Consider the following 18,828-nt stretch of genomic DNA (forward strand, 5'->3'; position numbering starts at 1 on the left):
ATGATACAAATAAGGTTCACAATTTTAAATTCTTAATTTAAGAAAATATTCCTACATATCTTAGAGGATATTATAACATGACTGAGAGACAGGAAAATAAATGGATTTTACACTTTAGAGCTCATTACATCCCAGGACTGAATGCAATGTTCACAATAAAACTAGAGTTATGATTTTGTTTGTTTATAGGTTCATAGGTGTTTACTAGGCTAATGACCACACGGGCCTTTTTAAGCCTAGCTATGCATCCCAAAATCTCTGACAAGTTCTGATACCCTTGATAAGTGTAAGCATCAGCCTTGCAGATGAACCATTTATAGGTTACCTGTTTGCATCAGAGACATAGGTGTCAAACCAGGGATGAAGTTCTGGTTTCCCCTCCAACTGTTCAAGTTTCACTTGAATTGGATTAGGGAGGAACTCTGCCTCACATAAATGGGGAGCCTGTTCCATAGACGGGGTAGTATCAGGGATACATAACTATCTCTCCAACATTTCCTATTTATATCACAGGCAATGTTTAAGTCTTTAGAATGGGTAATTCTGGTACTGTTTGTTTTCTGGATATGCAGGAGGTCCATCATAGTGGGTTCTGACAATGCCCTGTATGCCAGGCATAGATCTCCTCTCAAAAGCCTGTAGGAGACAGAATACAGGGATAGGGCCTTGAGATGGTCTGCATAGGATATATTACTTACACTCTGTATTCTTTTAGTGAGTAACCCCTGTGGAATTTCCAGTTGTTGGACATGCCTGGTTAGGTACATACCAAAGGTGGCATTGTACGCAATGATAGGTCTGATGAATGCCAAATACAGTGGAACAATGACTTCCTTGGACTTAGATGCCATACCTTTGTCTATAAGTTGCACAACATAGAAATATTTCCTCATCACTGTAGACATGTGATGATCAAAGGCTAGATTACTATCTGTGTGTGTCCCTAAGTCCCTGACTACTGGGTCAACTCTAAGGAGTGTGTTGTCAATATGATAGTTACCAGGGATGGATGACTTCCCAAAGGATTCTGTTATGCATTTCTTGGCATTTAGTTTTAGTCTATGACTCTGACACCAGTTGTTTGTCTGTGTCAGCCCCTTCTGGAAAACATTAGTGTCAGTGTGAGATTCAATGACAGCTCCTAATTTGCAATCATCTGCAAATTAAGTCAGCCAGAGACCACTGACATTGACTTTGACTTCTGAGAAATAAATGCCAAAAAGGAGCAGTTCAAGGACTGATCCCTGAGGGACTCCAGTTGTGACTGGCCTCTTTGTAGAGGTGGACTCCCCAGTTCTTACTTCCTGGGTCCTGTGTGTGAGCCAGCTGGCTATCCACTGGGTGACATACGGGATTGTACCTAACCTCTTGAGATTGTCAACAATGGACACATGGGGTATTGTGTCAAATGCCTTGGCCAGGTCAAGGTAGGCCGTGTGAATGATTTTGCCCTCATCCATTGCTTTGCTGACCTTCTCAAAGAAGTTCACCAGGTTGAGTAGGCATAATCTGCCCTTGACAAAACCAAACTGGATTGGGCCCAGTGTCTGGAGGTTTACTATAACTCTGTTGGTGATCTCCATGATAATTCTTTCCATGGCTTTACATGTAAGACTAGTGAGACTTATGGGTCTGTAGTTTCCAGAGTCTGTAGACGACCCGCCTTTGGATGCTACAGTTAAATAGTAATTCCAGAGGCCCTGATAGGTCATGTTTCATGCCATTTAGAAGGCATCCTCGGATATTGTCTGGGCCCATTGATGCAGTGTTCTAGGTCTTAGAGAGAGCATTAAAGACATGTTCCCTAGTGATAGTAGGGGGAGTTTTATTTGATGATATTTCCCGAGGGAAAGTTGAGTTGTGTGTATATATATATATATATATATATATATATATATATATATATATATATATATATATATATACACACACACACACACACATACACACATATATTTCTTTTTTATTTTACACATTTATATATATTCTATATTTTTTATATATCTTCACATTCCTTGTATTTTGCCTTGTATTTTTTTTGTGTATTATGCACTGTGTTTTTAAATGCTTAATTAGATTATTAGTACACTTAATTGCTCATTATATGTTATGGTATATGCTATATAAATGGTTTTTAGTATCTTAAGCACTTGTTTTTATGGCTCAAGAAGCAATGTCTGTTGTGAAACTTTTTACTTGCGAATAAAACAGCATTGTTACATTTCATCTCATGGTTCTGTTACATCTTTGGATTCTTCTTCACCATAAGGTCCAGTTTAATTATACCAATTCAGTATTTGCGCAGAGCATCTTCCTATTACACCAAGCTATTGCTTAATGTGCAGCATTTTATTAACTTACACAGAGCTGCACAAATGAGAATCCAAAATCTTGACTTTTTATGAATCACATTAATTACGTATGTTACAAATGAGATTTAACCGCTGTGCACTCATAGCTAATCTTACTTTCAGTTATACCTGACTTATAGGTAGCTGCAAAGGAAATCTAGCACCTGATAGCATTGCTGTGTTGGGATATGTTTCTCTGCTTATAGACCTATGTTATCATAACTCCTTAGAAATATATGTGTATTTGCTTAAATTGATGCTTTGAGGGAAAATTATTGGCGAAACAAAAAATGTATGCAACTTAGTGGAGGGATGTAGGACTGACCTGTATGTAGACAGGTGGGTGCATTGCAGTGCTTCCCCATATGCACTTGTGCAGAAAAATGTAAGCAGCACCAATGAAGAGTACAGAAGGATACACTACCAAAATATCCATATTTATTTATGGTGCTGGTGACTCTGTACAATTTGTGATATACTTATGAATGCCTACAGATTCTGACAATATTTGTACATTGCTATGCAGTATGCATTTGCATTTATGTTATGGATAATTATTCACTGATGCTTATTAAAATGTACTAGACATATTGCCTCAATAAAACTATATCAATATTTATGTCTGTTTGCTATATACTATTAGTGGTATGCTTACGGATAGGGAGACTTTTTGATGGTTTCCATAAGATGTTCATTTGTAACTGTAGATGTACTTTCTTCTAAGAGAATAGAGTTGATATAAGCTACTCATATATAACAGTTCAGGTTACTATGACTGCTTTTTATCCAAAGGTCGTCTGTTTAGACTCAAGTTGCATAACATCTCTTGACAATACAGGATGTATCTGACAGCCATCCAGTATTATTGCTTTACACATATTTATGAATAGTACGTTACTGTGAACTGCATGCAGACTGTATAGATCATATGGCACAATGGTGATGTGGTTGGCCTTCCACTGCTGTGATATCCACTGTATTGTGTTCATGTCCTCCATACAACCAATACAGACATCCAAGTTATGATGTTTTTCCCTGTGTTATGTATTCCACATCATTTTCATGTCACATATTTTGTTTTATATGTCACACTACTATATAGGACTGGGACAATGTCACATAATTTTGCAGTGCACAGGAATGCAGAGAGGGTAAATTGACATGATTTCAACATAATTATCTCCATTTGTAGGACCCCACAGTAATCTAAGCATATGCATATTACTGTCTTCCAAATGGCAAACAGTCCTACGGGTGACAATTTTTAAGGACAGGAAATGATATAATAATAGATACTGTGCACTAGCTTGGATGGAGACTCCTTGGACAAACAGGAAATACAGTTTGCAGGAGAGAAGTCTGTCTCAGTATGGTACCATGATCCCTAGCACACCTTTTCAACATGATTAATGCTGTGGGTTGTCACAATGGATCCTGGGAGACCTGTCGCCAAAGATGCTCTGACATGATTCGTCATGAAGACAACATGGTATGCCAGTATGAGAAGTCAAGGGATCCCATCAGTAGTGACCCACCATTGACTACCCCAGACAAGCTCACACAGATTCTTGTATCCTGCATATGGCAAGTGGGGAGCACCATATATCTAGGGATGGGATAGAAGTAGGTGTGCCAGGCCAGAAATGTATATGTTACTTTGCATAACATTGTTGTATATAGAGCATCTCAGTACAGATTTTTGTTCCATGCATATTCATGTATTGCTATTTTTCTGTTGCAGCACCACAACTGCATCATGCACACTTGGGCACACATGCTGCTGATAACCAACATAAGTGTAATGATATGTTGCCATACAACTTCAGTACATGAATAACACTACAGCCATCATGTTTAATGTCTGAATTTATGTGCACAGGTCCATCCATTTCTGCACAGCAGCAAGGCAAGACAGGTGAGTGTCTCCATATACTGTCTCTGTGACCATTGCCTGTTATTGCCTCTGCCTCCTGTCATACCAGTGGTGAATACTGTCAAATTGATATTTCCCTGACACTGTAACCTACAGATACATCTTCTGGGAACATAAGCCATGCAGGTGCACCTACAGACAGACCAGCTATGGTTTCCCACCTTCACTGTCTGCAGCACTATGTTGCATAACTGTGTTGTATGACATTTATGTCACTGTTTTTCATACACAGGGACATCTGCCAATTACTGTGTTTTATTTGTCAAAATGCAACTATGTGTGCACACAAGACAGTGTTTTCTTTGTGTGTATTTTCCTCATGCAAGATCTGGATTGTGACAGACACAAAGAGGCTTTAACTGTTATGCTATTTCTTCTGTTTTCTATACTTCATTGCTGTTTCTCTTGTTGTTGTCCTCCATTTATACTGTGTCCTTCTACTCCTGCATAGGACAACCACTACAGTCACCTCAGCTACATCCAACTGGTATGCTTCTGTATTAACTACTGCATACTGAACCTCTATTGGAATGGTGCATGGTGGTAAGTAAGTGATTACTAATGATGTGTTTATGCCTTTGTTTCCCTACAACAACTGCATTTCATCCTTCACCTCTGGTGCTGGATTCCTATGAAGACACATCAACTGTGTGTTATGTTGTTATTCTTCACATATGGCATGTATATTGCATATGTAACATAATTGACAACTCCCTGTTATATATGCTCCATGAACCTCAAAAGGGAGAAAGAAGTATATATGCTCCATGTGCTACACTTGGACATGAATTCCTTATAAGTGATTAGCATCTGTAACATTGCAGTGCTATATCTGTGGTATATGTCAGTAATGATATCCAGCATGTGATATAAGAACATTTACCTGGCCTGTGTCATCTGTCTCTTCATTTAGCACATCCACTGCCTTCATCTTCCATTATCCCTTCCTCTGATCCAGAGGTGGGATCTGATATGTCTCAGTATGGTACCATGGCCTCTGGCACAAAGAAAATAGATTTGGTGATACAGTTCAGTCCAGATGATGACAGTCATGTGGATGAGGTTGTAGATTCCGATGTGGAAGAAAATATATCCAGCCATTCTTACAATGTAGAGACATCAGATGGTGGACAGGGTGAGGCCTGTGGAGCACAGTTGCATGTTGATCCTGATGGTGATATTGACACTTTCACACAACACAATAATACTGCCTCATGCAGTACATGTAGGCGTGTAGCTGGTGTACATGGACATGTGTCCGAAGGTGCCTACTACAGGCAAATGAATGATCCCACTGACATCATGGATCTGACATTCCTGCACTTGCCCATGCCACACATCATGTTGCATACCAGCTCTGTGTGCTACATGAAGGATAGGAGCACAGACATAGTATTGTCATGGTGGCATTGGTTGCTCATAATGAAAGCATGCTATCTGTGTCATGGTCCATTGAATCCATAGATATGGAAGTACTACAGCAGCACCATAGTACAAGCAGGAATCTGCATGCCCTGACTGTGTTTAGTCGAGTGCCACATTGGAGATGTAGGACCCTTGTCCATCGCCAGGATACCTCTCAACCTATTATAGCAAGAAATCTGGACAAAGGCACAAATAATGGGGGCACAAAAGTCTAAAAATAGGGACACTTTTTAAATATTGTACTTACAAACTTAGAAAGTGGACAAAATAACAGGTTATGCATTAACATAAATTTTCTGAAGGATATGAAGTCTGAAACTCAAATGTCTGCCATTATTTTCTGACTTCAGTCCTCAAAAATTTGCCAGTGATTTGCCAGAAAACCACAATTTTATGAAAAACAGACCAAAAATATGAGGCAAAAATCTGGACGTTCTGCAAAAATTTGTACAGTTGAGAAGTATGCCCATTGGGCATCAATGTTTACGATGCAATGTGTACACACAGATCTGCTGCTGACTAATCCAGTGTGGGCCCAGCAGTCACAACCAGACAGTGAATTCAGAACCATACTCCTTTCCACAATGTGTTTCCACATGTTAACACCACCCCATCTATCTTCTCTGTGGAGCAACATGGTCCGAGTGTTTCCATACATTAAAGGGGCAGATAGGACTAAGGTGTAAGCCATCAGCATGAGGTCCTTAGACTACATTAAATTAACACTGACAGTTAACCCTCTATGTCCTGGTGTCATTCTCACCCTGTGGCAATGTTGATTGCTGTGCAGACCACTGACAATGTCATCTGTCTATGGTTGTTGTGAAGTCTGATGCCACAGGAGTCTGTCACTTCGGGTCTATAGTAGAACACCGAACATTCAAAATGTTGAGTGTCTTTATATCGAACCCTATGAATCAAAAATTCAAAACATTGAACATACAGAACAGTCAACATTTTTTTCCTAGGGAAAAAGTTTGCTATTCCAAAACACATACACACAACACAAGCACACCAAACAAACAGCAATCCACACACATCCACCTAAACTCTTACACCTAACCCTACACTAAACTATATATACACCACTAACTATCCACTTACCTTAACCCAAACCCTAACCCTAAGGTCCATCACTATTGCACAGTCACCTCACCCGCACCCTAACCTAACTCACCTACCATGCCCTAACTCTCATGTCCACACAATCGCACACTTACCTGACCCGCGCCCTAACCCTAACTTACCTAACCCGCCCTAACCCTCACATCCACACAATCGCACACTTACCTGAACCCAATGTTAAATAAAAACAAATTATGACAACACAGGAGGCTCAGATGCAAAAAACTTTACTAGTGTACACCAGGAGGCAAAATACCATACGATACAAGTATAGAGTTTCATCTGGCATGATACAGGAAATGTACTATGTTATATAGTCATACATTCAAGCTGTGCCCACTTCACTGACGTGGTCAGTCACAGGGCACCTACATCACTATGGTCTACAATATTCTATTCATAAGAAAAAGCTGATGTTATACTTTTTAAATGTTTTCCCATGAGAATAATACAGCCTTGCAAAGCACCTGGTCAGTTATAATGTCTTTCTGTAAATGTTATTCTTTCAAGGTTTCAGTCCTGCTCGAATACAAGAGTCAGTTCAGTCTTGTAATATGCTTCTTTGTTCTTCTCGCAACATTACTTTTAGCAGCTGTGCTTTATCTCTGATAATATTCGCAAGGCCATCCATCTCAGAGGAAGGAAGAAAGATTTTCAATGCTTTATACATTCATTTTCCTGACCCAGCAGATAATCATTAGTGAAAAACATAAGCTTGCTGAGCTGGCTACTGCCAGGGTCAGAGTTCAAACACACTGCAGCTCCAAAGCTTCAAGCAATTACATGTAAAATCATTCTTACTGCCATATTGTAAAATAGAATAAAATGCATTACATACTATTTGCTTTTAAACTAGCACTTTATATATGTTCAAATACACATTTTTCTAACATTTTCCTCCCTTTTAATACTTTTTATTGTATTCAGAAACATAAACAATATCATATCGTTCCCTAGCCTTCTCCTTTAAGGACTTTCAACTAGGCAAGTCATTTGGTTTATATTTCGGAAAGAATTTCATTTGGAACCAATAGCTCCAGTTCAATGTCTTGGTACAAAGTCTCAGTTACAGATATATCAACAAAATCTTTGACTAATCTTTTCATACAGGGGATCCCACAACAGACACGAGCTCCTAATAGGAGCAGACCAACACAAATAGCGATCAAAATATTCATTAGGATAGAACCCCACCCACCAAATAGACTCTGGAAAAAGTTCGGCAGTGGGTTTGGGCCTGGTTCAGTCATGGCCGATACCTGCTGTATTACCTCTAGGTGATCATTTATCTCATGTCAATTGTCTGGTATGAACGCACAGCATTCTTCTTTGATAAGCGTGCACGTACCACCTCTCGCCGCTAGGGTGAAGTCAAGAACCATTCGATTTTGTAGCACAACAGTTCTCATTGCATTCAGTTCATCAGTCACAAGTTCGAGAGCAGAAAAAGTTGCATTACTCATTACTTCGAGAAGCTTTGACAATTTTCTCAGCTCCCAGATTGATTTAACTGCTCCATAGGCTGGAAATATTCTAGACCAGGATATAACACTATCACTCAAGTCCATATGAGTCAATTTCTCTTTATCTTTCACGGATTGATGATCCTTCCAGCCAGCTTCGATTTTTCCCACTGGATTTACAGGTTTTTCGACTGAATTCCCAGGTTTTTGGGCTACATCTCTTATGGTTTGTATCTTACCTAGAGGTAATTCTGCAGTATGCCTTATAGCTGGAACCAGATAACCCAAAAAACAACTGCCGGACCAATTCTCAGGTAGCCATTTGTATGCTTTTTTCCCACAAACAAAATAACAGTTTTCTACTTTAGTACTGATGCGGGTTAACTCTGAATGAAACATTTTCTTGTCTATAACAGACAATTGTTTATGCAATTCAGGATTTCTCTGCACATCTTTTATTGTTGTTTTCATTAAGCTCAAATATGAATCATAATTTGTGCTACAACTAGTAGTTTTATCTTTAGCCTTAATATAGCATTTTTAAGATACAGTTATGTTACAGTTACTCCAACCTACTTGGAGTGTGTCGTTTTTATAGAAACAAACAATTCCTCTCTGTGTAATAGGCAAATACAATGCAATCTTGTCCTGTGATCTCACAGAACCTGTATCAAAAAGTAAGTTTTCCTAAGTCTCATTTATCCCCAAGGGGACAGCAGACATCAACAGTCCTCCATATGCTGTTGGTATAGCAGTACAAACCCAGCAGTTTTAAATGTTCATAGTCTCTACATATACACGCTTCATAGCTAGGTATGTGTTAAAGTTTGGATGCCAGTCTATAGACAGTTCATCACGTTTCTCCACTTTCATTTGTACGGTTATATGCAGGAAAAACCACAACAAAAGGAAAGTCACCACAATCATAGTCAATAGATGTATAGTTAGCAAGATGGTTAAACAATATCTTCGGGGTTGGTTTGTATTTTTACTCATTTTGCTCTTGGCCATTCTGCCTTTGTTGTGTATCAGTCACAAAATGTTTATCAAGCTGAAAATTCTTTACCGGTTTACAGTGCGTCAGGTGGACCCAGGACGACCTCTCAGCAACTTTAACTGCAGTAGGCGTCACCAACAGTACCTGATATGGACTTTCCCACTTCGGACTTGTCCAGTTCTTCTTCTATATGACCTTCAGCCACACCCAGGACGCAGGGGTCAGCACCGGTTCTAATGGTCTGGTCTGTTCCTTATCTGAAAAAGAGTTCAACTGCAAAACAGTTTTATTTGTTAACAATTTCCTCATGTAACTAGCTAATGAGCTGTCAGCCTGTAGCTCTGCAGGCATGAGAGCTTTCCACTATGGCACATAATATGCCCTTCCAAATATCACTTCAAAGGGGGGTCAAACCCTTTACATTTGGAACTGTTCTCATGCTCAGCAGTGCCAAAGGCAAACAGCAAATCCAATTCTTCTGTGTTTCATTCATTAACTTCCTCAACTTGCTTTTTAAAATTCCATTGTACCTTTCCACCAGTCCTGCAGACTGTGGGTGGTAAGCACAATGATTCTTCAAGGAGATCCCAAAGAATCTCCCAAGTTGGTGAATCGTCTGATTAACAAAGTGTGTCCCATTGTCACTATAAATTCTTTCCGGTATGCCAAATCTAGGAATTATTTCTTTTATTAGGGCCTTTGCCACTGTTGCCGCATCCAGATTTTTTGTTTGAAAGGCTTCTACCCATTTGGAAAACATGTCTATAATCACCAAACAATATTTTTTCCCTTCACATTTGTTTAGTTCTATGAAATCCATACAGATAGTATGGAACAGATATGGTGGTATAGGAAAACTCCCTTGCTTGGGTTTGAATGCTCCTTGTGCATGATGTTTATTACAGACATGGCATGCTGCACAAATTTTTGTGTAAAGTTTGTGAATCCGTATGTTTGGAATATTCGATTTACTAACTGTACCATCCCCCCTGTTGAGACATGGCACTGCCCATGGCTCAACAAAGCTGCATATCTAAACAAATTAGACGGCAATATTGGCTTTTTCTCTTTGGAGATGTACAGTCATTTTCGAGGGTTGCACCTCATTTCTCCCATTTCTGTTTCTCAGCTTTTGTAGTCAATGTCTGCATCGTTTTTAACATTTCTAAATCTAAGATCTCAGAGGGTTGTAATTCCTCAGTTAAAAGTAGAGTTTCTGAGTCTGAGGCTGCTTGTTTTGCAGCTGCATCAGCTTTTGCATTTCCTTTCGAAATTGCATCCTGCTGTTTTGTATGAGCTAAACATTTACAAATAGCTACTTTAGCAGGTAACTGAATAGAATCTAACAAGTTCAAAATAAGTTGCGCATGATTAATCGGTTTGCCAGTAGATGTTATCATTCCCCTATTTTTCCATTGCTGTGCAAAAACATGCACTGTAGAGAAAGCATACTGACTGTCAGTATATATGTTTGCACATTTGTCTTTCGCTAGAGTGCAAGCCCGTGTTAAGGCTATCAATTCTGCTGCTTGAGCAGACAGGTTATGCTGTAAGGGTTGGGCTTCTAAAATCTCTGTATCTGTGACTACTGCATATCCTACTAGATTTTTCCCTGTAGGACCCTTTCTGCATGAACCGTCCACATAAAATGTCACCTCGGCATCATCCAAGGGCATATCAGTGAGGTCTTGTCTGGGCAAAGTTATTTGCTCAATTTCCTGTAGGCAACTGTGTGGTGTGCCATCTACAGGAGTTGGAAGTAACGTTGATGGATTTAATGTTGTACAACGTTCAATTACCATATGAGGTTGGCTCAGCAGTATGGTCATACATGAAAGATGTCTAGCAGGAGATAGATATGCTATTTTTTCTTGCAGTAAAATTATCGCAACTGCATGAGGCACTCTCAATGTGAGAGGGTGGAATAACACCACTGAGGCCGAAGCCTGTACTGCCATTGCAGCTGCGACTACTGCTTGCACACAGTGAGGCAATGATCGCACCACTGGATCTAACTGTGATGAATAGTAAGCTATGGGGCATTGCTTGTTCCCATGCTGTTGCATCAAGACTGACGTCATGTATCCCTGTTTGCAATCTACGGTTTGAAAAAATCTTTTGTGGTAATTTGGAAGTCCTAAAACTAGTGATGAAGCTATCAATTGTTTTAGTCTGCAGAAAGCTGTTTCTGCTTCAGGTGTCCATTGTAATACATCTTGTGCTGCCATTGGGGTTTTATATATTAAATCAGCCAATGGAGCAGATTCTAAAGCATAGTTTGATATCCAGCTTCGACAAAAATTAGTTGTTCCCAAGAAGGACATCATTTCCTTCTTGGTTGCTGGCTTGGGTGCCTGTAAAATCGCTGTTTTTCTGTCTTCGTCTAGTATTCTACCCTCATTGGATATTACATATCCTAGGTATCTAACTTGTTTTCTCCAAAGTTGTAACTTACTTTTGTTTACTTTGTGTTCTTGTGCTGCTAAAAATTTCAATAATGCTATTGTATCTTCCCTGCATTGGTGTTGGGTAGGGGCTGCTAGCAAGATGTCATCTACATAAAGTAGAACCTGACTACCTCCTGGTGGTGTAAATCCTGCCAGGTTGCTCGCCATTTCTTGTGCAAATATCGTTGGACTTTCACAATATCCCTGTGGTAGCCGAGTATAGGTGATCTTTTACCCTGAAATGTAAATGCAAACCAATACTGGCTATCAGGATGTATAGGTATTGAAAAGAAAGCATTGCTTATATCTACCACAGTAAAATACTTCTGTTGCGGTTCCAAATCATTCAACAAAGTATGTGGGTCTGGCACCATAGGTGCTCTAGGTATTACTGCATTATTTACAGCTTGTAAATCTTGTACCATCCGCCATTCCCCGTTTGCTTTTTTAACAGGAAATAGAGGGGTATTACATGGTGAATCTAGAGATTCTACCAGTACTCCTTCCTTGAGCAATGCTGCTATTATAGGCTTAATTCCTTGCTCTGCATCTTTCCTCAAGGGGTATTGTCTTTTTTGTGGTCTAAATGCTGATTTAGGTGTAATGGTTACTGGTCCTGCTGTTCGAATAAGTCCTACATCTGATTTTCCTGTTGACCAAAGAATGTTTGGTATATCACACAGGGCTTTTTCTTCTTCTTCTAACAAGAATGCTAATCAGCTGTCTTCACTGGTTTGTAAGTGTACAGCTGGTCATGTCTGTGTTAGCCAATTCAATTTCTGTTTTTGTACTTCCTGTTCTGATAATTCTAAATCAGTTTGTTTTTCCCATTTTGTTACTTTTTCTCCTACATCTGCCCATCTCACATCTTTGCTCTTTGTCAAGCTGACATGTGGCAGTCTATTAGATTTATACAGTTTCATGAATTCCTGAGGTAGTGAACAGCTTACTACACTGTTTCCCTCAGTATCCCAATATAAGGTTTGTAATACTAATCTGTTAGCAGGATTTTTGAACAACTCTTGCTCATATTCCTTTTCCGGTCCTGGCATACTACAGTAGTATAGAGTACAATGTAACAAATGCTGTTGGTCAGTGTCAAGGGAGGGGGCCTTACTGATGGCTACATTCATCAGTTTCTCGGTTACTGCCCCTGGACCAGTCGTAACTAGGTCCTGGCTGTACCAGTAAAAAGTTTCACCCTCTGGTCGCACCATAAAAGTGTCCAATTGTCTTTGTGCTTCCATACCCTGCATAGTAGGAACTACCGCTATGCCAAATATCTGCATAAGATCTCTTCCCAGTATGTTTACTGGACATTTTGGAGAAACTACAATTTTACTTCTCTGAGTCATGCCTGAAACAGGGTCAGTTATTGCTATATCATGGGAGAGTGGCTCCCTATATAGCTGCCCATTTGCTGCTTTCACTAATATATAGTCAGGTGATTCAGAATATTCTGGTAACTTTGAAGGGTGTATCAAAGTTCGTGACGCTCCTGAGTCACACAAGAATTTCACTTCCCTTCCTTCCACCAGAAGTGTAACTTCCGGTTTTGTGTCTGCCAAATAGAGCTCCAAGCTCAATAATGCTAAGTCTAAAACTTCACTTTCTTCATCCTCTACATCTGCTTGCACTTCCTCTGTTCCTTCCATTACATTTACATTTGTCCTTTGTCTGTTAACCTTTCCTGATGATTTTGATTGTCATCACTATCATATAGTCAGTCCTCATCACCTTTATCTTCTGTAGTCGCCTTTTTATTTAGCCTGCAATCCCTTGCTAAATGTCCTTTCTTACCGCACTTAAAGCACTCACCTTTCTTTTTTCTCTCTTCAAAATCCTCTGACCTTTTGTCAGATTGTTTATTACCCTGGGTATTTTTCTTACCCTTTTTACTCGACTGTACTACAAAGACTTCTGCTTCGTCTTCAGCTGTGAAGACCTGTATTTTCTTTTTCTTTTTACTATTAAAGTGTCTTTCAGCATGTCTAGCATACTCAAGTAAGGCTTGTAGCCTGCTTGTTCGGTGATCTATCATATGTTTTGCAATAAAGCTGCTGATAGGTGCAATGCAACCTTTCAAAAACGCATTTTTCAGTTGCTGTTCATATGAGCTATCATTCGTCTGACTTTCAGGAATAGTCATACCACTATGGTTATTGAAACATTCCAATAATCTACCATAGTACCCATCTACAGTTTCATTATCTTGTTGTATGCATTGGTTAATGCAAGTCCAATCTGCTGTAGGTTTCCATTTTTCAGAAATTCGGTCTGTAAGACCTTTCACTCTGGTGTCTAATTCTGCGTCATTATGTGGGAGTGGTTTAAGCTCTGTGTTACGAGAGTTCCAGGTGCCACAAATCATGTGCCAGTCTGGACCCAAAATCTGTCTAACTACCCTTTCTACTTCTTCCCCATTCAAGTGGTAACTTAGTCTCATACCTTGTAAATCTTGTAAAAACTTTGTATAATTAATTTTCGGATGAGGGATTCCCTCTGTAGCTTTCCGAATATCTTCCGGTGTCCATGGTCTATACACTAGGAGAGTTGGGTCCTGCCCTTCCTGTCCTGCCTGAGGATTCGGTACCTCAATTAGTGGACAAATTTCTTCTTCGCTCTCTTCTAGTGTGTCTCTCCCTATTTGATATAAATCTGTGTCCCTAAGTGTTTTACGTGTCCAGGATCTAGTTTCAGTAGGTTCTCTAACAAACGGTTTTAATGCTCCTGCGACTTCAGGATAACGTGGAGGTGGACTAGCCTGTCCTCCTGCTTCATATCCTGAAAAAGGCATTGGAGGAGGCGGAGGGGGAGGGGCCGTCGCTATTACTGTATTATTATCCTCTTTGTCTAAAAATAATGTTTTCGCATTCTTAATTTTCTGTTCCCTTCGGTTCACTTCCTCAATCCACCTATGTGCCTGAGGAATGCCTAATTGCCGTTGTTTCTTTGCCTGACCTTCTGCGTCAGATTTAAGCTGTTTTAAAAGTTTAAATAACAAAATTTTATTTAATTTACCGTCAAATTCGTATTTATTAAACCATTTTGTATAATACCTTACATTATCTGCTCGTTGTAATTGCATATATTTTGCGTCATCAGTTAGGGGCGGATCTCGCGATTTTTTAGTGCACTGATTTCCCATTTTATTGTTACATAACCCTTTTCACCACGTGGTATTTCAGTTCCTTATGCAGTTTATCTAGAATAACTGCCTACCTTATTCTGTTTCCCTGATCTCTGACAAAATATACAGTAATTTCCTTTTGTCCCTGATCTGCATAACAGATCTATGACAATAACATTTACTGTAACCTAGTCCCTGATCTAAAACAGAAAAAAGGCAAATATCTTCCTACCTGAGCCTCCTGGGTCAACCAGTTCGAGACCGCTCTTCGGCCACAGATCAGAAAAGTGGCCAGCCTCTCAAAACGACAATTCAGTCGGAGGTCTTTGTGTTTCAAGAAGAACCGTTTCGGTAGCTTCTCCTGCGCAGTATTCGACCACCGGTACACTCTGATCTGTAGCTGTCGAGGGCTTCCAGTCAAAGAAGGACCAAACTGTTAAATAAAAACAGATTATGACAACACAGGAGGCTCAGATGCAAAAAACTTTACTAGTGTACACCAGGAGGCAAAATACCATACAATACAAGTATAGAGTTTTGTCTGGCATGATACAGGAAATGTACTATGTTATATAGTCATACATTCAAGCTGTGCCCACTTCACTGATGTGGTCAGTCACAGGGCACCTACATCACTATGGTCTACAATATTCTATTCATAAGAAAAAGCTGATGTTATACTTTTTAAAAGTTTTCCCATGAGAATAATACAGCCTTGCAAAGCACCTGGTCAGTTATAATGTCTTTCTGTAAATGTTATTCTTTCAAGGTTTCAGTCCTGCTCGAATACAATAGTCAGTTCAGTCTTGTAATATACTTCTTCGTTCTTCTCGCAACATTACTTTTAGCAGCTGTGCTTTATCTCTGATAATATTCACAAGGCCATCCATCTCAGAGGAAGGAAGAAAGATTTTCAATGCTTTATACATTCATTTTCCTGACCCAGCAGATAATCATTAGTGAAAAACATAAGCTTGCTGAGCTGGCTACTGCCAGGGTCAGAGTTCAAACACACTGCAGCTCCAAAGCTTCAAGCAATTACATGTAAAATCATTCTTACTGCCATATTGTAAAATAGAATAAAATGCATTACATACTATTTGCTTTTAAACTAGCACTTTATATATGTTCAAATACACATTTTTCTAACACCCAACCCGTAACTTTCCACCACAGCACTGAAATTACCGAAGCAACAGAAATGGACAATTGAATTCTTTCCCTAGGATAAAATTCGGTTTTCTGTTTCTTCGATATTTTCAGCATTTGCTGAAAATGGGTCGATATTAGAACACTCAACATTTTGAACTTTCGGTGTTCTAATATAGAACCTGTCACTTCCACTGACTGTACATGACTCTATTCAGTACATGATCATTTATTTATACTTTACATTGCTGTATGTTAAATGTGATGTTGACAACAGTTGTGCAGTATGTCCTGACTCACTTTACTGTTTGTATCATTTGATAATGGAAAGTTACAGATGGGGTTCACAGGGTTTTGTCCCTTATCTGCCATACACATATACACGACTATGAGTCTGTAATGCATACTTGTGTTACTAGTGGCCTCAGATGATGGTCTCGGTTATGATAGATTGGTATACATTCTTACTATTATAATTTGCAATTATGATGTTATGTCTGATGCTCAGTGTGTATATATACTGGGTGATTTCCATTAGATGCACTCTGTGCTGCTTTGGTGGGACAACACCTGAACATTTAATGTTTGAATTTTTAATGTGTGTACTTTTGTATATGTGGTTTGTCATGAGTAAAAGGTGTGTGTCAGACACTGCCATGTTGCCTGAACCTTTACTTGTGATCACATCCTCCATTGCCAACTCTTATTTCTTCTGCCCCTGTATTCTTCACCTCCTCCTCTGATAGTTACAGAATTCATCTCCATAAATCTGGGGTTCTTATGGTAGTTTACCCACACCTATAGCAGGAAGACCACCATGTACCATTGTTAGCATAGTATGCAGCATGGAGCAGGCAGTAACCATCTATGCTGTCTTTTCAGGTGTGTATTGCATTACATCCCCAGATGTGTGCAGACATCTCAACCTGGCTTTATGTACACCAAATGCATGCTCTATGGCATTTTGTGTCATGTGTACTCTTTATTATAGGCCTCCCCTGCAAGGTTGAAAGGTTCTTTGCATGGGGTAATTAGCCAAGGCACAAGTGGATAACCACAGTCCCTTGTTGTTGGGAGGGGAAACACGCATGTTGTCATAATGAATAATGCTGACAGGGATGTATTTAGCTTACATCCTAGCTGTGTCCCTGTACTTATCCAGCAGTAATCCCTCAGGTATTTCACCTTGCTGGAATGCAGCCCTCAAACCACCATGGACACTCCCAGGGCATGTTGCCATGATATTTGTTATGCTGCCATCTGCTGCACATGCCACCTGACAGTTCAGGGATTGTCAACCCTTTCTATTTATGTATCTTTCTGCTTCATGTTGCACAGGGGTCTTAATAGGGATGTGGGTGTAGTCTATTGCACCAAGAATATGGAGGAAGTTTGCAATGTTACAGAACTTGTGCATGACATTCTGCTACTTCATGGGTGCAGATGGAAAGTGTATGTGTTCATTTACCTTGGTGCACATTGCTGCCAGTAATTGTGTGAGGATGCAACTGGCAGCTGTCTGTGACACTCCTACAGCATCTCTCATATGCCAGTGGAATGTCCTGGATTTACTCTCAGACAGACTTTTGTTTTGAGAGGTATGGGAGTGCCTTACTATGAATGCACAGATATGTGTTGGGTACACATGTTGAGCACAGCCTGCACTACTTGCTTTCTAACTGGTACATGTCAATGATTTATTGATCTGACAGTTGGCTTAGTTGTATCCTGGCTCTCTGTCTAGCTGGCTGCCTTTAAGGATGCATAGCCAGATCCTCCTCCACTGCTTGCAGTACGTCAGCCTTTTGCAGTTCATTCAGTGCAGATAGCCTTTTCTTTTCCAGTATTGTTACAGATTTTGTAGGATTCCAAGGGAATAGCTTACTTTCCTTGAACTGCACTATGGCATTTGCAGTGGAGTTCAAAAACAGAGTCAGCATTGCATTTTGTATCATTTACTTGCATTGGTTACACACAATATGTTTTGGAATCCAATGGGCATGTGCAGAATCTGTAATTATACTACACTGAATAAATAAGTACTCAGACTGATTGCTGCATGTCTTTTGAAATCACGTCTGCAACTGGTGCACCAAAGTCTGTCTTCAGTGTGATGCTCTGTCCGCATCTACCATTTGAAATTCAGCCCAAAGATTTTGTTGCCCTAGAATAGCAATTAATCCACCCATCCTCAACCCGTGTTCCCATTTTGCACAAGGGGTTGCGGTGTCACCTCAGCAGTGACAATCATCTTGAGCCAAGGTTTACACCACTGGGTGGCTACCCCTGCCATGGTAGCTCATTTGTACCACACACTTGTGCAGACACACTCACCTATGGCCAATTTAGAGTGTCCAATCCACCTACTGCATGTCTTTGGAATGTGGGAGGAAACTGAAACACCCGGAGGAAACCCATGTGACCACAGGGAGGACATACAGACCCCACACAGAAGGCAGCCCAGAATAGCAATATATAATTTATACTCTGACTTATCATTTTTACCAGTAAATGTGGATTATTTATTATCCACATACAACCTATGTTTTACACAGTTTCCACCTAATTAATGCATTACAGTTGATGAGAAATTACAAACATGGTTCTCCTTGTCATGTTACTTGTTCCTTTTACTTGATAAACCAAGCTCAGTGGTCAATGCATGTTACTACCAGAGGTTTAGTGATATTGGCTATTGCCTGAATTTTATCAGGTAAATCAAAGATGTGTTATGCGAATTTGCAAGTATATTATGGTTTATTGCTAGTGTAAAGTATATTTCTCTTGAAGAAGACCTCATGTCTCATT

The sequence above is a fragment of the Protopterus annectens genome, chromosome 2.part1 (genome assembly GCF_019279795.1).
Source record: "Protopterus annectens isolate FY-2018-M chromosome 2.part1, PAN1.0, whole genome shotgun sequence".
NCBI lineage: Eukaryota > Metazoa > Chordata > Ceratodontiformes > Protopteridae > Protopterus > Protopterus annectens.